General features: G+C 44.2%; 1 long non-coding RNA gene and 1 other non-coding gene across 2 annotated transcripts in view; one reads left to right on the top strand and one right to left on the bottom strand.

Moving 5' to 3' along the window:
• Window positions 1–2,374: 2,374 nt before the first annotated feature.
• LOC115837387 lies at window positions 2,375–2,476 on the top strand. The gene has a single exon (XR_004032435.1). It is a non-coding gene; the product is annotated as a U6 spliceosomal RNA (small nuclear RNA).
• A 15,349-nt stretch (window positions 2,477–17,825) lies between these two features.
• Window positions 17,826–24,516, bottom strand: part of LOC105740537 — a 32,034-nt gene continuing 25,343 nt past the window's right edge. The window contains exon 4 of the long non-coding RNA XR_001116583.2: window positions 17,826–19,033. This is a non-coding gene — a long non-coding RNA (uncharacterized LOC105740537). The remainder of the gene's footprint in view (window positions 19,034–24,516) is intronic.

The raw sequence follows: 24,516 nt of genomic DNA, 5'->3' as shown, positions 1-24,516 counted from the left end.
GTTGAGATGGAGTTTCACTCTTGTCACCCAGGCTGGAGTGCAATGGCATGATCTTGGCTCACCGCAACCTCTGCCTCCCAGGTTCAAGCGATTCTCCTGCTTCAGCCTCCCGAGTAGCTGGGATTACAGGCATGCACCAGCATGCCTGGCTAATTTTGTATTTTTAGTAGAGACAGGGTTTCTCTATGTTGGTCAGGCTGGTCTCGAACTCCCGACCTCAGGTGATCTGCCCACCTCGGCCTCCCAAAGTGCTGGGATTGCAGGTGTGAGCTATCGCGTCCAGCCAATTTTTGTATCTCTAGTAGAGACAGGGTTTCACCATACTGGCCAGGCTGGTCTCGGAATCCTGACCTTAAGTGATCTGCCTGCCTCAGCCTCCCAAAGTGCTGGGATTACAGGCGTGAGCCACCACACCCGACCCCGTCACTGTCTTTCTAAGCCACTTCTCTTCTTGATCTGTTTCTTGATGGACTAAACAAGTGCTCTTACAGCCTCGACTCTGAGCTTTTGGAATCTAAACTATTTCTGGCTGTGGCGCAGGCCTTACACAGCTTTGGTGGCTCCCCGGGCAAAGCAACCACCTGCTCGTCCTGAAGGCAGTCAGCGTGTATTTATGAACAGGAAGAGCATGGTCCTAACTGGTCAAATTACTCCCCTGTGACTGGCAGGGGCTTTGGATTTTGTCCTCACTGCTTCCTCCAGTGTTTGAAATTCTGACTGCTGTGCTCTAATGCTGGGTAAACTAATGAGTGTATTTGGCTGGGTGGCATTCACTTTCTCCATCACTTTCTAAAAGCAGAGCAGAACCTGACTCGGAAAAGCATTTCTAAGAAGCTACATATCTAAGCCTATCTATGGGCTGGGCTAGGGGATCATATATGTGAAGATAAGGCAAAGACCACGAAGCAGCCCTTCTCGGGGAGAAGAAAGTCTCTCTTCTGACTTGGGCTTCTGTATTTCTTCTTCCATTTCCTGAGCCCTTTTTATGAGCAAGGCACTGTGCCAGGGCTGGCAGCCAGTCCCGGCCTGGGTAAATGACAGCATGAGGAGGCTGGCAGGAAGGTAGATGTGGTGTATCCTTGGTGGAAGGGTCATTAACCTCTGCGCTAAGCCTGAGGGTCAGGCCACCAGGCCCCAGGAAGGGAGCTGAGCCTCCGGAGCAGGTGTGCATGTTCTGTCTGGAACACACAAGTATGCGAGTTGCCAGAAAGGTCCCTGGACTCTGTTGTGGTAGGTAGGTTCTTTGCTAGGCCCTGGGAATTTAGAGATGGATAAAGCATGATTTCAGCCCTCAAGGAGCTCACAGTGGCTGGTCATTCACAGACATTCCCTCTAAGTATGAGAAGTCCCAGTGGAGTGGCTAAAATCAGGTTTCTGGACATGTGGAAGTGAGGACCAAACTCTGAATGCTCTCTGGCCCAGAAAAATGGTGTTGTACCAGGAGGGCCTGAAAACGGCAGCTGGACTTTACCCCATCCCAGTGCAAACGGTGGACTTTATTGCAGTAACCACTATCCTCTCTAACTAGCACAGGTTTATTAGAATGTTAGAAAATCATTATTTCCTTTTATACTTAACTTACTGTTGACAGTGAGTCTGCACATATTCTCTGGCTGCAGTCCTGAAGCAAGAGAAGAAACAGTAGCCTTCAGGCACCTCTCTAGGCTTTAAAATTATAAAATGTATCATATTTACAGAAGAGTATGTGTACAATCTAAAGACTAAATAATGAGGCCGGGTGCAGTGACTCACACCTGCAATCTCAGCACTTTGGGAGGCTGAGGTGGAAAGATGGCTTAAAATCAGGAGTTTGAGACCAGCCTGGGCAACTTAATGAGACCACCAGCTCTACACACACACACACACACACACACACACAACAACAACACCAAACTAACAAACAAACAAAACCATAAAATAAAACTAGCAGAGTGTAGTGGCACACACCTGTAGTCCCAGCTACTCAGGAGGCTGAGGCGGGAATAGCTCAAGAGGCAGCACTGAGCTGCGATCACGCCACTGCACTCCAGCCTGGGCAACAGAACAAGACCGTCTTTCAAAATAATAAAATAATAGTCCAGGTACAGTGGCTCACGCCTGTAATCCCAGCACTTTGGGAGGCCAAGGAGGGCAGATCACGAGGGCAGATCACAAGGTCAGGAGATCGAAACCATCCTGGCTAACATGGTGAAACCCTGTCTCTACTAAAAATACAAAAAAAAAAAAAAATTAGCCGGGCGTGGTGGCTGGCGGGTGCCTGTAGTCTCAGGTACTTGGGAGGCTGAGGCAGGAGAATGGCATGAACCCGGGAGGCAGAGCTTGCAGTGAGCCAAGATCGTGCCACTGCACTCCAGCCTGGGGGACAGAGTGAGACTCCATCTCAAAAAAAAAAAAAAAAAAACCTGGAATGAGACAGAAAATTAGCATGGCCCCTGCGCAAGGATGACATGCAAATTTGCAAGCATTCCATATTGTTAAAAAATCATTACAGAATTCTTTACATGGAAAATTCCATGTAGTAGATTATGGAACAAAAGAGAGACCAGAAATAGATCTACACATACACATATATGACCTAAACATGTGGATATGAACCACATTTTATATTTGCTTTTGACAAAGATGCTATATAGCAAGAAATGTGGCCCCTACAAAGAAGCCTGGCCTTTTCCCCATCTCCTGGGAGGTAATCTCTAAACTCTTGGAATTTCCTGAGTGTTAAGGGTGTCTTTGTTATTTGATGGGCCCTTGGAACTACACCTGATATTTTATGCTATTACATGTTGGGGGTGGCCATGGCAGGAAGACCAACCATCTGATAAGATGGTTGGGGCTGTGGGACACATGGTATCAGCTCAACCTCTAGGGAGGAGCGGGCGGGAGATTGAGTACAAACACGTTATGAGCCTGTAAAAAAACCTCAATAAAATCTCTGGGCACCAGAGCTCAGGTAAGTTTCCCTGGTTGGGAATACTCTGAACAGACTATCACACAACAATGCTGGTAGGAAAACACTTTCCTGAAGACAGTGGCAGTTTCGTGTTTGCAGCCCTCCCAGACTTCACCCTACATGTCTCTTCCTTTGGTTCTAATTTATATCCCGTTGCTATAATAAAGCTGCCATGGTACACATAGCACTTTCCTGAGTTCCGTGAGTCATTCTAGCAAAGTACCAAACCTGAGAGTGGTTTTAGGAAGCCGCAAACTCGCAGTTGGTGTCTGAAGTCAGGGCAATCTTATAGGGATTGTTCCGTCGGACTGTGTGGTTTGGGTAACTCCTTACAGATACCAAAGGCAATTCACTGAGAAAATTGACTCTTTCGCACATGTCATACTGCAATAATTGATATCCATATGTAAAGAAATGAGCCTCAACCCTTACCTAATACTGTCTGCAAAAACTAACTTGAAATGAAAAATAGACCTGAATGTAAGAACTAGAACTAGAACTTTTCTAGAATAAAATACAGAAGTACGTCTTCGTGACCTTGGGCTGAGCATATATTCATATATTAAATAGACCACAAAAAGGAAAATATGATGAGTAGGTCTTCATAAAAATTTTAAAAATTTGCTCTTCAAATAATACTGTTAAGAAAATGAAAAGGCAAGTCTGGAGTAAAGTATCGGCAAAATATGTATCTGTCAAAGTATTTGTATCAAGAATATAAAAAGAGTTATTTGGTGGGTGTGGTATCTCATGGTTGTAATGCTAGCACTTTGGGAGGCTGAGGGAGGGGATCACTTGGACAGTCATTCCAGCAAAGTACCAAACCTGAGGGTGGTTTTAGGAAACCCCCAAACGTGCACACTTACAAACTTGTAAAAAAATCCAATTAGAAAACGGGTAAAAGACATGAACAGACATTTCCTGAAGAGGCTATACAGATGGCAAATAAACACATGAAAAGAGTTCAACATCATTAGCCATTAGGAAAATACAAAATAAAGCCACGGTGAAATATTATTTTGCATTTTGCACATAGCATGATAATATTTTGTATTTTAGGCCGGGCACAGTGGCTCATGCCTGTAATCCCAGCACTTTGGGAGGCTGAGGTGGGCAGATCACTTGAGGTCAGGAGTTCGAGACCAGCCTGGCCAACATGCTGAAACCCCGTCTCTACTAAAAATACAAAAAAAAAAAAGTTAAAAAGATATTTTTTATTTTTGCCTAGCAGAATGGCTAAAATGAAAAATAATGACAACACCAAATACTGACAAAGATGTAGAGAAACTGGGCCACACGAATTGCTGGTGGGAATGTGAAATGATACAACCACTCTGGGAAAAGGTTTAGCAGTTTTTAAAAATAAAACTGTGCGGGCCAGGCATGATGGCTCACACCTGTAATCCCAACACTTTGGGAGGCTGAGGTGGGTGGATCACGAGGTCAGGAGATCGAGACCATCCCGGCTAACACAATGAAACCCTGTCTCTACTAAAAGTACAAAAAATTAGCCAGGCATGGTGGCATGCGCCTGTAGTCCCATCCACTCGGGAGGCTGAGGTAGGAGAATCGCTTGAACCCAGGAGGCGGAGGTTGCAGTGAGCCGAGATTGCACCACTGCACTCAAGCTTGGGTGACAAAGCGAGAATCCGTCTCAAAAAATAAATAAATAAATAAATAAATAGAACTGCATAAAACTACCATATAACCCACAGTTGCTCTCCTGGGCATTTATCTCAAAGAAAAGAAAACTTACATTCACACAAATGTTCATAGCGACTTTATTCATAATAGCCAAAAACCAGAGGTCTTTCTGTAAGTCATGGTATATGCACAGGACAGAACACTACTCAGCAATAAACAGGAGCGAGCTATCAATGTGTGTATATGTGTGTGTGTATATATATATATATATATATATATATATATATATATATATATAAAATCTCTAGGGAATTAGGCTGAGTGAAAATAGCCAATCTTTACAAATTGTATATTGTGTATTGTATGCTTACATTTATCTACATTACACTCTTGAAATGATAAAATTATGGAGAAGAGATTAATAGTTGCCAGGAGCTGGGGAGGGGGAAAGAGGTGAGTGTGGCTATAAAAGGGTAACACAAGGGTTCCCTGTGATGATGCAACTGTTCTGTGTCTTGACTTCATCAATGTCAACATCCTGGTTGTGGTATCTTACTATACGTTACAAGATGTTACCACTGGGGGAAGCTGGATCAAGGGATCTCTCTTTTTTTCTTTTCCTCCATAAGTAAGGAAGCAATCTCTGTATTATTTCTTATAATGTGAATCTATAATTATTTCAAAATAAAAAGTTTAATTAAATAAATCTGTACACAAATATTGATAGTGGTTTTATTCATACTCATTAAAAACTGGAATCAATCCAAATGCCCAAGAACTGGTAAATGAATATATAAATTATAGTAAAACCTTACAGTGAAATGCTACTCAGCAATAATAAAGAATGAACCACTGATATGTAAAACATGAATGAATCTCAGAAGCTCCACGCTATGTGAAAGGAGTCAGACTCAAGACTATCTACTGTATAATTCCATTTATGTGAAGTGCGAAAAAAGTCAAAAATCTTAGTTATAAAAAGCAGAGCAGTGGTTGCCAGGAGGCAGAGGGTAGGGGTGTAGAATGACTGCAAAAGGTTTCAAGGTAATTTTTGGGGGGTAATGAAAATATTCTATCAATTTCATGATTGTGGTAGTGACTATATGATGGTATATTTGTTAAAACTCATTTATTGTGCACTTAATATTGGTCAATTTTATTGCATTTAAATTGTACCTCAATAAAGTTGACCCCAAAATTGGGCTAATAAATTTAGACTATTTTGCAACTTGCTTTTTCATTTAACTATATGTTGTGGACTTCTGGCTTCCAGACAGAGAGCTTTACCTCCTTTTGAATAGTTCCATGGTCTTTCATTGTATGGATGCAGCACAATACCACAATTAATTTAATTAATCTTTCCTTGATGAGCATTTCTGCTATTTCCAATTTTTTATTCTTTTTTTTTTTTTTTTTTTTTGAGACGGAGTCTCACTCTGTCACCCAACGTAGAGTGCAGTGGCGTGATCTTGGCTCACCGCAACCTCTGCCTCCCAGGTTCAAGTGATTCTTCTGTCTTAGCCTCCCAAGTGGCTGAGATTACAGGTGTGCACCACCATGCCCACCTAATTTTTGTATTTTTAGTAGAGACGCGGTTTCACCATGTTGGCCAGGTTGGTTTCGAACCCCTGACCTCAGGTGATCCACCCGCCTCAGCCTCTCAAAATTGTTTATTCTTACAAGTAATGTGATGGTTAACCTTTTCATGTATCTTTGTATACCAGAGAAATTGTTTTTATTGAGTAGACTTCTAAAAGTGATATTTCTTGGTTTAAGGATATATGTAATTAAAATTTTTGGCCTGGTGTGGTGGCTCACACCTGTAATCCCAGCACTCTGGGAGGCTGAGGTGGGCAGATCACTTAAGGTCAGATGTTTGAGACCAGCCTGGCCAAGATGGTGAAACCCCATCTCTACTAAAAAAATACAAAAATTAGCCAAGCATGGTGGCATGTGCCTGTAATCCCAGCTACGCAGGAGGCTGAGACAGGAGAATCACCTGAACCCGGGAGGCAGAGGTTGCAGTGAGCCAAGATTGCACCACTGCACTCCAGCCTGGGTGACAAAGCAAGACTCTGTCTCCAATAAATAAATAAATAAATAAATAAATAAATAAATAAATAACATTTTCATGTGAAGTGCCAAATTGCCTGACAAAATAAGGTTGTATCAACTTGCACTGTGATCAACAGTGAATGAGTCCTGTGGCTATTTCTAAGGCATTCTTTCTAACCTTATTTACTTGCTCCTTTTCCCACAGCCTTTTCATCCAGTTGACGTTTTTCTTTTCACAACTCTCTGTAGGATTTCTGTAGCTCCAAACCTTGACTGTTGATGCTTTGTTAGGGCCTGTAGAATGACCTCGTTATTTGAGGATCATTCGATCAAAAAGGAGCACATACGATGGTGGAGAGACAGACAAGAAAAGCAATTACTATATAGCGTGGAAAATGACAAGAGACTTGTATATTATATACACTGATAATAATGATGAAAGAGAAGATGATGTTGTTGCTGATAATAGCTAAAAATTATTTAGCACTTACTATATGCCAGGAAGAAGTCAAAGAACTGTATAGACGTTAATTCATTTCATTCCCACAACCACCCTCGGAGGTAGAAATTGTTACAATTTTCCCCATTTGGCCAAGCACAGTGGCTCATGCCTGTAATCCCAGCACTTTGGGAGGCCAAGGCAGGCAGATCACTTGAGGTCAGGAGTTTGAGATCAGCCTGGCCAACATGGTGGAATCCTATCTCTACTAAAAATACAAAAAAATTAGCAGCGTATGGTGGTGTGCACTTGTAATTCCAGCTGCTCGGGAGGCTGAGGCAGGAGAATTGCTTGAGCCCGGGAGGCAGAGTTTGCAGTGAGCCAAAATTGTACCACTGTGCTCCAGCCTGGGTGACAGAGCAAGACTCTGTCTCATAAAACAAGCAAACAAACAAAAATTGCACTATTATACACACCCCTTGGCTGGGCATTGAAAAATGAGTAGGAGTTAATTAGGTGAAGAAAGGGCATGGATTAGGCCACGTGGTGGCTCACGCCTTTAATCTCAGCACTTTGGGAGACCGAGGTGGGTGGATCACTTGAGGCCAGGAGTTGAAGACCAGCCTGGCCAACATGGTGAAACCCCATATCTACTAAAAATACAAAAATTAGCCAGACCTGATTGCAGCTACTTGTAATCCCAGCTACTCAGGTGGCTGAGGCACGAAGATCACTTGAACCCGGGAGGCAGAGGTTGCAGTGAGCTGTGATGGCACCACTGCACTCCATCCTGGGCAATAGAGTGAGACTCTGGAAAGAAAGAAAAGGGTGGGGGTGGGGGTGCGGAGAGAGAGGGAAGGAAGGCGGGGGGAGAGGGAAGGAATGGAAGGAAGGAAGGAAAGAAGGAAGGAAGGAACGAACAAAAGAAAGAGAAAGAAAAAGAAAGAAAGAAAGAAAAAGGAAGGAAGGAAGAAGAAAGAAAGAAAGAAAGAAAGAAAGAAAGAAAGAAAGAAAGAAAGAAAGAAAGAAAGAAAGAAAAGAAAAGGAAGAAAGGAAGGAAGGGAAGGGAAGGGGAGGGGAGGGGAGGGGAAGGGAGGGAAGGGAAGGAGGAAGGAAGGAAGGATATGGATTAAATGGAATCCTAGGAAGAATGAAAAAATGAAAAATGTTTAGTGTGTCCAGGCTAGGCATAATGGCTCACACCTGTAATCCCAGAACTTTGAGAGGCTGAGGTGGGTGGATCACTTGAGGTCAGAGTTCGAGACCAGCCTGGCCAACATGGTGAAACCCCATCTCTACTAAAAATACAAAAATTAGTCAGGCGTGGTGGTGCACACCTGTAGTCCCAGCTACTTGGGAGGCTGAGGCAGGAGAATTGCTTGAACCCAGGAGGCAGGGGTTACAATGAGCCGAAATGGCGTCAGTGCACCACAGCCTGGGTGACAGAGCAAGACCTTGCCTCCAAAAAAAAAAAAAAGGAAGAAAAGTGTGTACAAAGGCACAGAAGTATAATAAAGCAAAGTAGTGCATTCAGATGTCCTGTGAGTAATTTCAGATGGCTGACATCCAGAGGGAACTAGGGGACAGGAAAAGAAGAAACTGGAGCAAGCTCATGAGTAAGTGGACGTGAATGTTTCTCATTTCCTCTTGCTAAATGCTTTCTCACACAGTACGCATTTTGCTGGCGCAATCTTACTCATTTGTACTTTCTAATGAAGTCCAGGGAAAGACTTCTCATTAGGAAATAATTCCCAGATTGAGAGGCAAAAGTTGAGAAGAGTCAGCCGGACAGAAGAGGAGATGAGTGTTCAGGCAGAGGAAGCTGTGTGAGGTGTCATGGCTGGAATTTCTTTCTTTCTTTCTTTCTTTTTCTTTTTTGAGGCAGGGTCGCTGCCCTGTCGCCCAGGCTAGAGTGCAGTAGGGCGATCTGGGCTCACTGCAACCCCCAACTCCTGGGTTCAAGCGATTCTCCTGCCTCAGCCTCCTGAGAAGCTGGGATTACAGGTGTGCACCACCACACCTGGCTAATTTTTGTATTTTAGTGGAGATGGGTTTCACCATGTTGGTCAGGCTGGTCTGGAACTACTGACCGCAGGTGATCCGCCCGCTTTGGCCTCCCAAAGTGCTGGGATTACAGGTGTGATGAGCCACTGTGCCTGGCCCATGGAATTTCTAAGGAACTGGCTGGTATTGAGGATGGCTGGGTATAAAAAGTAAAGGGGGAGGAGACACAAATGAGGCCAAATAGGGTGGCAAAGACCAATCCATGTAGGCCACATTAAGGAGTTCAAACATTATGGTGGTTATAAAACCAATCAATGAAAAAGAAATGACCAAATATCCCCTCTAGGCAGGCCGTGCTCCGGGGGCAAAGAAGATACAATGATGTGCAATATGATCCTAGCCTTCCAGAAGCACACAGACTAGCTGGGAAGGTAAAATGTGAGCAAACATAAGGAAGGTGATCAACGATTACTAGCCACATATAACAAGAGATAAATGTGAAATGCTGGAGTTTACAAGAGAGAAAGACAACTGGTTGGGTAGGAGGCAGGGACAGTGGTAGGGAGAAGGGACGGGAGTGGGGCCTTAAAGAATGGGTACACTAGGCCAGGCACAGTGGTTCACGCCTGTAATCCCAGCACTTTGGAAGGCAGAGACAGGTGGATCACCTGAGGTCAGGAGTTTGAGACTGGCCTGACCAACATGGAGAAACTCCATCTCTACTAAAAAAACAAAAGTTAACCAGGCGTGGTGGTGCATGCCTGTAATCCCAGCTACTCGGGAGGCTGAGGCAGGAGAATCGTTTGAACCTGGGAGGTGGAGGTTGTGGTGAGCCAATATCACGCCATTGCACTCCAGCCTGGGCAAGAAGAGCAAAATTCCATCTCAAAAAAAAAAAAAAAAAAGAAAGAAAAGGAAAAGAAAGAGTTCTCGGTGAACACTTAGTGTTTCTCATTATTTTGCACCTCTTCTACTGAATGTAGTTGTTCTCCTTTGTTAGGTCAGGAACCCATGAGAGCATCTGATTGAAAAATCACAGACCATCACCCTATCCAAAAATGCATATATGGGCCAGGCGTGGTGGCTTACACCTGTAATCCCAACACTTTGGGAGGCCAAGGTGGGCAGATCACTTGAGGTCAGGAGTTCGAGACCAGCCTGCCAACATGGTGAAACCCCATCTCTGCCAAAATATAAAAAATTAGCCGGGTGTGGTGGCTCACACCTGTAATCCCAGCTAGTCAGGAGGCTGACATAGGAGAATCGCTTGAACCTGGGAGGTGGAGGTTGCAGTGAGCTGAGATCGTGCCACTGCACTCCAGCCTGGGTGACAGAGCAAGAATCTGTCTCAAAAAAAAAAAAAAAATGTATATAGGTACACATGTGTATGTACCATTTTGCAATATCAGGGTGCTGAAACTTCATAGGTGGCTGAAACTTGCAGTTTTCAGGTTGAGAATTCCTGTCCCTCTGTGTCCAGCAGACAAATGCTACCTGAAGGCCATGGAGAATTGAGACAAAATTCTAACACTTCTACATTATTGAGAGAAAGGATGAGAAGGTATGAAACAAATTTTAATGACGAATTTTTGTGGATTTTTGAAAGGCATAAATGGGATGATTAATAATAACAAAAAAGCTCTGTTTATAGACATCATAAAACACACTAGAAATCTACGGGATTCAGTCTCCACTTGTATATCATCTGACACAGAGCTGAAGGTGGAGGAGAAAGGTTAACCCTCCTCATTCCCTTGCCCACCCCACATACAGTTGGCCTTTTCGGTCAGGTTTCTGAGGCAGTAAGCATTTTTTTGAGGGCCTACAATGTGCCAGACACTGTTCTGGGCACCTGGGCAGAAAGAAAGATCTTGAAGACTCTTGCCCTGTAGGGAAGTTTACAGCTTGGGGAGCGGGTGGAGGAAGAACAGAAAAAAAACCACACTAATATTTAATTACTTAAAAAAATTGTTTTTTCAAGGCTGGGTGCAGTGGCTCATGCCTGTAATCCCAGCACTTTGGGAGCCCAAGGCTGGCAGATCACCTGAGGTCAGAAGTTTGAGACCAGCCTGGCCAACATGGTGAAACCCCATCTCTACTAAAAACACAAAAATTAGCTGGGCATGGTGGCATGCAACTGTAATTCCAGCTACTCGGGAGGCTGAGATAGGAGAATCACTTGAACCTAGGAGGTGGAGGTTGCAGTGAGCCGAGATTGCACCATGTCACACCAGCCTGGGCAACAGAGCAAGACTCTGTCTCAAAAAAAAAAAATGTTTTTTAAATAGAGACAGGGTCTTGCTACGTCGCCCAGGCTGGTCGCCAATTCCTGGACTCAAGTGATCCTCCTGCCTCGGCCTCCCAAAGTGCTGGGATTACAGGCCTGAGCCACTGTGCCTGGTCCAAATCACACCAATAAAAGGAGTCATAGGATGTGTTCAAACAGACTTGTGGAAAAGCTGAGGCGAAAGGAGGAGGTACTAATTTTGACTGGAGGCAGAACTAGAAAAGAGCTCTGAAAAATGGGGAGGAGGGGCAAGATTCAGGAAGTATTCGCAGGTGGGGAAGCTTCTTTTTCCCCTTTTAGTCATAGGAAGATAGAATTCCCGGCTCCCTCTTCCTGCCTCCACTAGTCTTATCACCTGAGTTCCATACCAGCTATTTCAAAAAGAGAACAGGCCCAAGGGTGTACAACCTTCCCTCCAGTAATAAGCAAAGGTGGTTACTATGTGCGAGGAGCTCTGCCAAGCATTGCCCAGCTGTTACCTTTAATTCATACAACGGAATGGTGGTGTGTACTATCACCATTTTCCTGAGAAAAGTGGGTTTCAGAGCTAGAACTTGTCCCTTGTCACACAATTATGGGGTGGCTAAGCCAGAACTGAAGCTGACTCGGCCTAACTTCAAAATTCACCTTCTGGCCAGGCATGGTGGCTCACACCTGTAATCCCTCCCAGCACTTTGGGAGGCCTAGGCAGGCGAATCACTTGAGTCCAGGAGTTTGAGACTAGACCGGGCAACATGGCGAGACCCTGTCTCTACAAAAAAATGGAAAACTTAGCTGGGCATGGTAGCGCGAACCTGTAGTCCCAGCTATTCAGGAGTTGGGAAGATCTCTTGAGCCTCGGAGGTCGAGGCTGTAGTAAGCTGAGATGGCACCGTTGCACTGCAGCCCAGGTAGTCTGGGCACCAGAGCAAGACCCTGTGTCCAAAAAAAAAAAAAAAGAGAAAGTCTTTATTTTGTTTGTTTAGCTTTTCTGTGGCTTCAGTCTTTAGTTTCCTTTTTGTTTCTTTATTTTTTTATTTATTTCACTATGGAAAATTTCTAACATAAGAGGAGACAGAATGGTATCATAAACTTCCATGATTCTATCACCTAGGTTCAATAATTAAGAATTCGGCCAGGCGTGGTGGCACACACCTGTAATCCCTGCACTTTGGGAGGCCAAGGTGGGCAGATCACCTGAGGTCAGGAGTTGAGACCAGCTTGGCCAACATGGTGAAACCACATTTTTACTAAAAACAAAAAATTAGCCAGGTGTGGTGGCACGTGCCTGTAGTCCCAGCTACTTGGGAGGGCGAGGCAGGAGAACTGCTTGAACCCGGGAGGCAGAGGTTGCAGTGAGCCAAGATTGCACCACTGCACCCCAGCCTGGGTGACAGAGTGAGATTCCATCTCACAAAAAAAAAAAAAAAAAAAAAAAAAGAATTCCTGGCTAATCTTATTTTATGACTAATCCCTCCCTGGATTATTCTGAAGCAAATCATATCATGGTATCATTTTCACCCATAAAGACTTCAGTATGCCTCTTGGATCCCTTTTACCTGATAAGTTCCTCCTCCTTGTAATGTATTTGTTGAAGAAGCTGGGTCATTTATCTCATGGAATTTCTTACCATCTGAATTTTGGCAATTGCATTCAGCAGTATCATCTATCATCTAACATGTTCCCTGTCCTTGGCATTTCCTGTAAACTAGTAGTTGGATTCAGAGTAGTGATCAGACAGGTTAGTGATTTTTGGCAAGACTACTTTGTGACTGTTTTTCATCGGGAGGCACTAATGTATTTGTCTTTTGATCGTCATTGATGATCAAAGTCCAGGTCTGTTAATTTACTAAAGATGGCAAAATGGTGATATTTTAATCCTTCTAGTTTTTCTTTGTTTAATAGCTGTAATACATCGAAAAAAGAAGCTTTCCCTGATCATCTATGCAGTTAACCTAAGATATATTTGTCACTGGAAAGGTAATATAAACGCTTCTCTCTCTTTATTTGCCAATTTTCAAAATAACAAATGGATCCTTAGCACCCACCAAAAGTGACCAACAGATTTAATTTTTAAAAAGCGTGAATTCATGGTTTTAAACATATTTGATGAGCTTCAATTCATCACAGTTATAATTCTTATTGATGCTCAAATTATCCTATTCTTTGGTTAGTGGGGGCCTTTTCAAGTTGACTGAGTCTGTTTTTTTTTTTTTATTTTTTTAAGGGATGGGGTTACTATGTTGCCCAGTCTGGACTGGAACTCCTGGGCTCAAGCCATCCTCCAGCCTCATCCTCCTGCCTCATCCTCCTGAGTAGCTGGGACTACAGGCACCTAAGTCTTTGTGATAATTTTTTTTTTTTTGAAACGGTATTGTTCTGTCACACAGGCTGGAGTGCAGTAGTGCAATCATGGCTCGAGGGACCCTCAAACTCCTGGGGTCAAGCGATCCTCCTGCCTCAGGCTGCAGAGTAGCTGAGACCATAGGTGCATGTCACCATGCCTGGTTAATTTTTTCAATTTTTTGTAGAGATGGGGGTCTCACTGTATTTCACAGACTGGTTTCAGACTCCTGGGCTCAAGCAATCTGCCCTCCTTAGCCTCCCAAAGTGCTGGAATTATAGGCATGAGCCACTGCAATAATTTTGGTGATTGCAACCAGCAGTGTGATTTAACATGTTCTCTGTCCTTGACACTTCCTGTAAATTAGAAGTTGGATTTCGAGTAGTTGATCAGATTTAGGTTAGGGATTTTGGAAAGACTACTTCATGACTAATGTTTTCATCAGAAGGCACATAATATCTGGTATTTGTCTTTTGAAATCATCCTATTGTTCTTGATAAATGCTTAATTATCTGGTGTATAATATGATGTTCCAAGCTCATCTTGTACATTTCTTTCCCAGGAGCCCGGATCTGGAATCAGCCATTTTTCTAAGGAGCCCTGCTTTCTTTTAGTAAGTGGCATTTAGAGATCATATTCTGTGTGCCAGAAATGCTTGCTTTTGAATTGATGATGGTTTCTAGAACAATTTTTTACAAGCACATACTTTATGGGTTCTTACTAATAGTTCTATTTCAAATTTAGGTATGACTAAAATGTTTCTACTTAACTTTATTGATCTTATATCCATACCTGGGATGTAAAACATCCCACTTTTCAAAACAACATAATTACTCATTGCTTTATCCTATAATACATGCAAAACAGTCTTACCAACTGTATTAGTCCATTTTCATGCTGCTGATAAAGACATATGCAAAACTGGGAAGAAAAAAAGGTTTAATGACCTCACAGTCCCACATGGCTGGGACGGCCTCACAATCATGGTGGAAGGCAAGGAGGAGAAAGTCACATCTTACATGAATGGCAGCAGGCAAGAGAGACAGCTCCTGCAGGGAAACTCCCATTTTTAAAACTATCAGATCTTGTGAGACTCATCTACCATCATGAGAACCACACAGGAAAGACCCGCCCCCATAATTCAATCACCTCCCACTGGGTTCCTCCAATGACACATAGGAATTGTGGGAGTTACAATTCAAAATGAGATTTGGGTTCGGACACAGCCGAACCATATCATCCCACCTCTGGCCCCTCCCAAATCTCAAGTTCTCACATTTCAAAACCGATCATGCTTTCCCAACAGTCTCCCAAAGTCTTAACTCATTTCAGCATTAACCCAAAAGCCCACAGTTCAAAGTCTCATCTGAGACAAGGCACATTCCTTTCACCTAGGAGCCTGTAAGATCAAAAGCAAGTTAGTTACTTCCCAGATACAATAGGGGTACAGGTATTGGGTAAATACAGCCATTCCAAATGGGAGAAATTGGCCAAAACAAAGGCGCTATAGTCCCCATACAAATCAGAAATCCAGCAGGGCAGTTAAGTCTTTTTTTTTTTTTTTTTTTGAGACGGAGTTTTGCTCTTGTTGCCCAGGCTGGAGTGCAATGGCACGATCTCGGCTCACCATAACCTCCGCCTCCCAGGTTCAAGCGATTCTCCTGCCTCAGCCCCCCGAGAAGCTGGGATTACAGGCACGCACCACCACGCCCGGCTAATTTTGTATTTTTAGTAGAGATGAGGTTTCTCCATATTAGTCAGGCTGGTCTCTAACTCCCAACCTCAGGTTATCCACCCACCTCAGCCTCCCAAAGTGCTGGGATTACAGGCGTGAGCCACTGCACCCGGCGCAGTTAAGTCTTAAATCTCCAAAATGATCTCCTTTGACTCCATGTCTTGCATGCAGGTCACGCTGATGCAAGAAGAGGGTTTCCATGGTCTTGGGCAGCTCAGCCCCTGTGGCTTTGCAGGGTACACCCTCCCTTCTGGCTGCTTTCATGGGCTGATGTTGAGTGTCTGCAGCTTTTCCAGGCACATGTGCAAGCTGTCGGTGGATCTACAATTCTGGGGTCTGGAGGATGGTGGCCCTCTTCTCACAGCTCCACTAGGTGGTGCCCCAGTTGGGACTGTGTGTGGGGACTCCAACCCCACATTTCCGTTCCACACTGCCCTAGCAGAGGTTCTCCATGAGGGCCCTGTCCCTGCAGCAAACTTCCTGGATATCCGGGTGTTTCCATACATCCTCTGAAATCTAGGCAGAGATTCCCAAGCCTCAATTCTTGACTTCTGTGCATCCACAGGTTGAATGCCACATGGAAGCTTCCAAGGCTTGAGGCTTGCACCCTCTGCAGCCACAGCCCGAGCTGTACCTTGGGCCCTTTTAATCATGGCTGGAGTAGCTGGGATGCAGGGCACCAAGTCCCTAGGCTGCACACAGCACGGAGACCCTGGGCCTGGCCCAAGAAACCATTTTTTCTTCCTAGGCCTCTGGGCCTGTGATGGGAGGGGCTGCCATGAAGACCTCTGACATGCCCTGGAGACATTTTCCCCATTGTCTTGGAGATTAATATTTGGGTCCCTATTACTTATGCAAATTTCTGCAGCCAGCTTGAATTTCTCCTCAGAAAATAGAATTTTCTTTTCTATTACATTGTCAGGCTGCAAAGTTTCTGAACTTTTATGCTCTGCTTCCCTTATAAAACTGAATGTGTTTAAGAGCACCCAAGTCACCTCTTGAATACTTTGTTGCTTAGACATTTCTTCCACCAGATACCCTAAATCATCTCTCTCAAGTTCAAAGTTCTGCAAATCTCTAAGGCAGGAGCAAAATGCCACCAGTCACTTTGCTAAAACATAACAAGGGTCACCTTTGTTCCAGCTCCCAACAAGTTCCTCATCTCCATCTGAGACCACCTCAGCCTGGACCTTATTGTTTGTATCACTATCAGCATTTTTGTCAAAGCCATTCAACAAGTCTCTAGGAAGTTCCAAACTGTCCCACATTTTCCTATCTTCTTCTGAGCCCTCCAAACTCTTCCAGTTGCTTCCACATTTTTGGGTATCTTTTCGGCAGCACCCCACTCTATTGGTACCAATTTACTGTATTAGTCTATTTTCATGCTGCTGATGAAGACATACCCGAGACTGGGAAGAAAAAGAGGTTTAATGGACTTACAGTTCCACATGGCTGGGGAAGCCTCACAATCACAGTGGAAGGCAAGGAGGAACAAGTCACATCTTACATAGATGGTGGCAGGCAAGAGAGAGAGCTTGTGCAGGGAAACCATTTTTAAAATCATCAGATCTTGTCATTCACTATCATGGGAACAGTGCAGGAAAGACCCACACCCATAATTCAATCACCTCCCACTGGGTTCCTCTCATGATGTGGGAATTGTGGGAGTTACAATTCAAGATGACGTCAGGGTGGGGACACAGCCAAACCATATCACCAACACTACCACATTTCTCGTTTCATTACTAAAAATGGTTTCAGATATTTTACAAGGTTTTTTGGTTTGGTCAGACTGGGTTTGGGTTTGGTCATTAGGGGATCTCCTATTAGGAATATTCAGTGGAATTCCTGAGTGTTAAGGTCATTTGCAATAGTTTCTCACTGTGTAGTTACACCATCAACTTAACAGATTGATTTGTTTCATTTTGTCAAGTCTAATTTTGTTTTATACTTTTCTAAAGTACTATATCCACAAACTTCCAACATAAATCTATAAAACAAGATATATTTAGAAAAGTCTAGCTTCTATCCCAATCCTCTCACTTTATTTCCTGTCTCCTCCTATGTGATGTACAGTATATTCATATTCCCCTCTCCAATGATAGCCTATTATCAGAATTTTCTTCACCTGGCTTTTTACTCATTAGGTTATATCCTGGCGATCACAACATAGAACATAGAAATATGCCTCATTTCCTTTCAAAGCTGCATGGCACTCCATTATGTGTAGGTATCCTAGTTTATTTACTCTGTTCCCTATTGATGGGCATTGAGTTATTTCCAGTCTTTTGCTACTACTAATGTTTCTGTAATAAATAGCCTTAAGCATATTAATTAATTTTTGAATTTTTGACTGTGTGTCTTTTTTATCTTTTTTTTTTTTTTTTTAGAGATAGGGTCTTGCTATGTTGCCCAGGCTGATCTTGAGCTCCTAAGCCCAAGTGATTCTTCCACTTTAGTCTCTCAGAGCGTTAGGATCACAGGCATGAGTGACCACATCCAGCTGAGAGTGTGTATTTAGGATGGATTCGTAGAAGTGAGATTTCTAGGTCAAAAGGTAAATGTCTATCTAAAATTGCTAGATATTGCTGCATTGCTCAAGAAACTTATTCTGTTGTGGAAGGAATTATAATGAAGGGATTAGGAAGTGAAGGAAGAAAACTGAGACCTCCCTGAAGGGCTGACATCATCCTCCCTATAGGAAGGACCCACCTTGACAGATGGTTTGTTCACATGCAGCTGAGAAGATTAGGGTGCTTTTCACCCCTCCCAAATCCTCACTGAAAGGAGGTGGTGCCACTCCTCACCCTGAACCTGTTGCCATGCCCTGCCTCCCCAGCTCCTTAAAAGGAAGGCAGTGGTTAATGTTAAAGCAAAATAAATAAGCCTCATAAACTAAAAAGTGGAATATAACCTAGCAACTTATTACCATCCAATTTCAGTCAGTTCACTCCCTCAGGAAAGCAAATTGCAATCAGGAGATGGTGCCATGCAACCTGCAGCAGTGTGTTTGCAGAGGACAACCCAGGGTCGAACGGGCCATCTCCCTTAGCTGGAAAGACAGCAGGCCACATTTCTCAGCACTGTTTTTTCAGCTTCTGATGACACTGAGGATCTCCTGGAGAGTTCTGTGACAGCAGAGCAAGGAGTTTTGATTTCTGAGTTTTTCCCTGGAGCAAGGGCCTGCCCTGTTGGCCACAGGCACTGTCTGGTGAAGTGTAGATCTGCCAGGCTCCTTGATATGCTTGTTCCAGCAAACTGATGGTACTATCTCTGATGCCTCCACCAGATTTTGCCACTGTCTACCTTGGATTGTCACCCTGCATGGACAGGCCTGGCTTTGCATACAAGGCTATGCATTGTGGGAGATTGGTCAGAGTGGTGGAAAAACTACAGGGAAAGGACGCAAACCTTCTGAAAGGTCAGAAGGTTCTGCAGAGCCTGGGGGGAGAATAGCAGAAAGCAGCTGTTCTATAACCCTGGGGCAGAGGGCAAGGAGTAGGTACAAGGGAGTGTGGGGGAATTTATCTTTAAGAGGCTTCTTTACTTATGTTGACCAGGAACTGACCGTTGATCATCCGCGTGCATGATGGTCCCTGAAAGGGGAATGATAAATGTTAATTACCTGCAGGTTGTGTTGGCTCCAGGTTTTCGTCATTGTGCCTGCACTGAATAAAAGCAAGCAGCTCCAGCTCTCGGGCTGCTCTCTGGACACTAGAGCCAGGCAGTCACCTAGCTGCTCTTACACTGCATACCTCTATCTGAGTACTCATTTCATCTGTGAGCCAGGGTCTGCGGGACAGACCCAGGAAGACGGGGGTCCTGTCAGCATCACCTCTGGATCCCCAGGAACCCTGGCGCTGACACCAGGGTTTACCACCAGCTGGTAAAACTAGGACAGCCTAAAAATGGGAATCCCTTCCAAGCCTTTTGTGAGGATTTACAGACGCAGAGCTGTGGTATGGAGCCCTTCGTAAAGTATCAAGTCAAATACAGATGCTCCTTGACTTAAGGTGGGGTTACGTCCACTGGGCATGGTGGCTCATGCCTGTAATCCCAGATCTTAGGGAGGAGGAGGCGGGAGGATAGCTTGAGCCCAGAAGTTCGAGACCTGCCTGGGCAATACAGCAAGACCCCGTTCTCCACTGAAAGGAAAAAAAAAAAAAGACCAAAAAAAAAAAAAAGTAACCAATCAAGTGTAAGATGGGGCTACATCCCTGTAAACCCATAATCAACTGAAAATATCATTAAGTCAATCACCATTAACTCAGGGACTGTCTGTACAGCTATTGTTATTAGAGTAAGCACTTGATAAATGTTTAACAAATGAGTAAATAAATAGTGTGGAAAAAAAAGGATGATGAGAATAAATGTCCCCCAGGACAGGTGTGGTGGCTCACGCCTATAATCTCAGCACTGTGGGAGACCGAGGTGGACAGATCACTTGAGGTCAGGAGTTCGAAACCAGCCTGGCCAACATGATGAAACCTTGTCTCTACTAAAAATACAAAAATTAGCTGGGCATAGTGGTGCAAGCCTCCAGTCCCAGCTACTCGGGAGGCTGAGGCAGAAGAATCACTGGAACCCGGGAGGTGGAGGTTTCAGTGAGCTGAGATCACACCATTGCACTCCAGCTTAGGTGAAAGAGTGAGTCTCTGCCTCAAAAAAAGAGTAAGTGTCCCAGGAGTTTCAATTAGTAGAAGAGGGTGGGGGGCACTGAAGTAGAGTGATTGGAGGATGGTTGGGTTTGGAAGGATTTGGAGACGTTGGCATATGGGAGTGGGGAACATTTCTAGGAAGGGAAAAATTACATTCACATTCAGTTTAGCAACAAGCACCGTCAGAGGAGTTTAGCAACTCTTCCTCTGACCAATTCAGTTTAGCAACATTCTGGTCAGAGGAGTCCTCTAAGTAAGTTGGGAGGAAAAGTACAAAGGTAACTAAATGATCACTAATGCCAATTGTGTCACTTTGTGCTGAGTGACCTCCTTTAATCCTCGTGACAGTCTCATAAGAGGGTATTATCACACTCAAGTAATAGATGAGGAATGTGAGACACAACAAAGTGCATTAACTTACCTGCAGGAGAGCAAGAGACAAACCACTGAAGAGCCTTTAATGCCCAACTAGGAATTTGAACCACCATAGTCAGAAGGGAGCCACTGAAGAGGCTTGAGCACAGGAGTGACATGGTCATATTGGTGCTTCAGAGAAATGCAATATGGTATAGTAGCTGGGAGTTTGGATTTTGGCACCAGACCACTTGGTTCTTCTAAAATCCCAGTTCTGGCCAGGCGCACTGGCTCACCCCTATAATCCCAGCACTTTGGGAGGCTGAGGTAGGCAGATCACCTGAGGTCAGGAGTTCGAGACCAGCCCGGCCAACATGGCAAAACCCCGTCTCTACTGAAAATACAAAAATTAGCTGGGCGTGGTGATGTGCGCCTGTAATCCCAGCTACTTGGGAGGCTGAGGCAGGAGAATTGCTTGAACCTGGGAGGTGGAGGCTGCAGTGAGCCGAGATCACATCACTGCACTCTAGCCTGGGTGACAAAGCAAGACTCTGTCTCAAAAATAATAATAATAATAATAATTAATAAAATCCCAGTTCTGCTCCTTTCTTGCTGTGAGATCTTACAAATATTATTTAACCACACTGAGCCTCAGTTTCTTCATCTATAAAATGGGGTAATAAAGGCATCCAGCTTACGGGGTCTTTTAGAGGAATAAAATAACACATGTAGAACACAGTACAGTGATGCCATGTACGTGTATGACAACTGTAAGTTATCATCAATATGTAAGCTATCTACCGGGTGGCCTGGAGAGAGGTCAGAGGTAGGGGGCAGCAGCAGGCACGGACTGAAGGCTAGGGTGGAATAGAAAGTAAGATATTTTAAAGTAAGCTTCAATAGGAATCATTACTTGCACACATGGGATAAGAAAAATACTTAAGAATGACTCTCAGATTCCCAGTCTTTTCTTTTTTCTTTACTTATTCACCCTATTCTTTTAGTCTCTCAAGATTCCCAATCTTTTTATTTATTTATTTTTTTTTTGAGATGGAGCTTCACTCTTATTGCCCAGGCTGGAGTGCAGTGGCGCAATCTCGGCTCACTGCAACCTCTGCCTCCCGGTTTCAAGAGATTCTCCTGCCTCAGCCTACTGAGTAGCTAGGATTACAGGCATGCGCTACCATGCCCTGCTAGTTTGGTATTTTTAGTAGAGATGAGGTTTCATCATGTTGGCCAGGTTGGTCTTGAACTCCTGACCTCAGGGGATCTGCCCACCTCGGCCTCCAAAAGTGCTGGGATTACAGGTGTGAGCCACTGCGCCCGGCCAAGATTCCCAATCTTATTCACTGAGAAGAAAAGGGCTTCTGTCCTTCCTGTAGAAGATAGCCATAAAGGGGGGAGAAAAAAAAAAGGATGAGGGGGCATCTGATAGAAACACGAAAACTCAGAGAGAAGCTAGTTTTTTGGAGCGAGATCACACTTTGGGAGGGTGTGTGTATGTGGGGTGGGGGTTGTCAAAAGGATCCTGGGTTCTGTTGCCAGCTCTGCCACCAGTTGGCTGTGTCCCCTTGCCAAAAACCTCTTTCCTTTTCTGGACTTCAGTTTTTAGTCAGCGAAATTAAGCTTTTACACTTGAGATCTTAGAATTCTCTCCCAACTCAGATGTTCTCCAGTTTCACCTGATCGCTGTATGGCACTTGAAAGGGAGGATGGTGCTAATAGCCTGGCTCTTAGGAGGCTTCTTTGAAAAAAAAAAAAAGAGAGAAAGAAAAAAAGATTTTTAAAATTTATTTAATTTTAATTTCTTTTCTTTTTTCCTTTTTTGAGACAGAGTCTCACTGTCACTCAGGCTGGAGTGCAGTGATGTGATCTTGGCTCACTGCGACCTCTGCCTCCCAGGCTCAAGTGATCCTTCCACTTCAGCCTCCAAGTATCTGGGACTACAGGTGCACACAACCATGCCTGGCTAATTTTTGTATTTTTTGTAGAGATGGGGTTTTACCATGTTGCCCAGGCTGGTCTCAAACTCCTGAGCTCAAGTGAGCTGCCCGCCTTGGCCTCTCAACGTGCTGGGATTATAGGCGAGAGTCACCACACTCCGCCTGTAAAAGAAAAATTTAAAGTAGAAATGAAGGGGTTTCACTATGTTGCGCAGGCTAGTCTCAAACTCCTGGCCTCAAGTGATCTTCCTGCCTCAGCCTCCCAACGCACTGGGGTTACAGACACGAGCCATTGTGCCCAGCCCTTTTCTTGAGGTTCAAGGGGAGGTGATGGGAAGAGGCAGCAATATAAGAGGAAAGCTCCTTCTTCTTTCTTCCTGCTCCCTTAAATGTTGGACCTCAGGCCCTGCAAGAGACCCCTTGGCCAGGCTCCCCAAAACCACCCCCGCATGGATCCTCCCATCACTCCAGAGATACTGGGAACTGCTGTCAGAGGAAGTCAAGTGCAAGGTTTATTTTATTTAGCTGCACTCTCTTCCACTTGATTGGTTCCTGACTGGGCTTTTGTTTTTCTACCAGATTGGAGAAGAAAGGGAAGGTTGTTTTAAAAAGTTCACTATCCTTAGCAACAGTGAAACCAGAACCCTTGGTGGTGCCTGGGGCCCAGCAGAGCTTGTGTTTACCCAGAGGGTGCACCTGGGGGTAGGAGGTGGAGCATCACCTGCCCAGGTGTGTGGCCTGGACCTGGCCTCAGGCAGGTGTTTAGCACCTTCCATTTAGCACAGCCTGAAGGAGAATGGGCACCCACTCTTCTGGGAAGCTCTGTATTTTGAAATAGAGTTTTACATAACATAGAATAACCAGGGCTGAAGAATGCACGTGTCGAATGCATACCAATACCTGGAACGACATTTGATCCGAGGAAATGAACCCCTTGGAGGAATTTTTTTTTTTTCCAGATAAAATGCCAGTTATGTAACACAGCCGAATAGTACCACAGAGACGGCGCCCTCTCTCTCTTGTTTTATTTTTATATTTATTTTATTTTTTAATTTTTGAGGCAAGGTCTCACTCTGTTGCTCAGGCTGGAGTGCAATGGTGCTTTCATAGCTCACTGCGGCCTCGAACTTCTAGGCTCATGTGATCCGCCTGCCTCAGTCTCTCAAACAGCTGGGACTGAGATCTCCCTACATTGCACAGGCTGGTCTCAAACTCCTGGCCTCAAGTGATCTGCTGGCCTCAGCCTCCCAAAATGATGGGATGGCAGGTGTGAGCCACTGTACCTGGCCTTCCCCTTTCTTGTGAGCTGGCACCTGTGGCTAGACCATTTCCCTCAGGCATTGACAACATGTAGGAATTAAACTAAGGGATTCAAAATTAATTCTAACATGTAGTGACTCATACTCGTTTTAACTTTAATTGGTAGTCAGACAGTAATAGAGGACACATTCACCTTCAATAGGCTTCTTTCAGCTCACACAGAATCCCCATTATCATTCCTGTTAGCAAACATTTATTGGGCATTTTTGTGTTAAATAAGATCTTGTTTGTCTAAAATGTTTTATATACTTTAAAGCACCATGCAAAGATGATACTGTGCTTGGTGGATTCATGGACTCCAAAAATACCATGCTCTGTATTTTACAGGTAGGAAAACTAAGGCCCTGGAAAAGAAGAGACTTACTAATCATCTTTCCCTACTTTATTTCTCTTTGTTTCTTTCTTTTTTCTTTATAAAAAATTTTTTTGGCCTGGTGTGGTGGCTCATGCCTGTAATCCCAGCACTTTGGGAGGCTGAGGTGGGCAGATCACTTGAGGTCATAAGTTCGAGACCAGCCTGGCCAACATGGTGAAACCCCGTCTCTACTAAAAACACAAAAACTAGCCAGGCATGGTGGTGAACACCTGTAATCCCAGCTACTTGGGAGGCTGAGGCAGGAGAATTGCTTGAACTCGGGAGGCAGAGGTTGCAGTGAGCCAAGATTGCACCACTGTACTTCAGCCTGGGCAACAAAGTGACACTCTATTTCAAAAAAAAAAAAAAAATTAACCCAGTTCATAACTTTCCCTATTTTAAATGATAGCACCAGGCACTGATGATTCAAGGAGATGAGAAATGCAAGT

Source organism: Nomascus leucogenys, chromosome 11, assembly GCF_006542625.1.
Source record: "Nomascus leucogenys isolate Asia chromosome 11, Asia_NLE_v1, whole genome shotgun sequence".
Lineage (NCBI taxonomy): Eukaryota > Metazoa > Chordata > Mammalia > Primates > Hylobatidae > Nomascus > Nomascus leucogenys.
The sequence above is the reverse complement of the archived record's forward strand: the minus strand, read 5'-3'. Positions and strand labels throughout refer to the sequence as shown.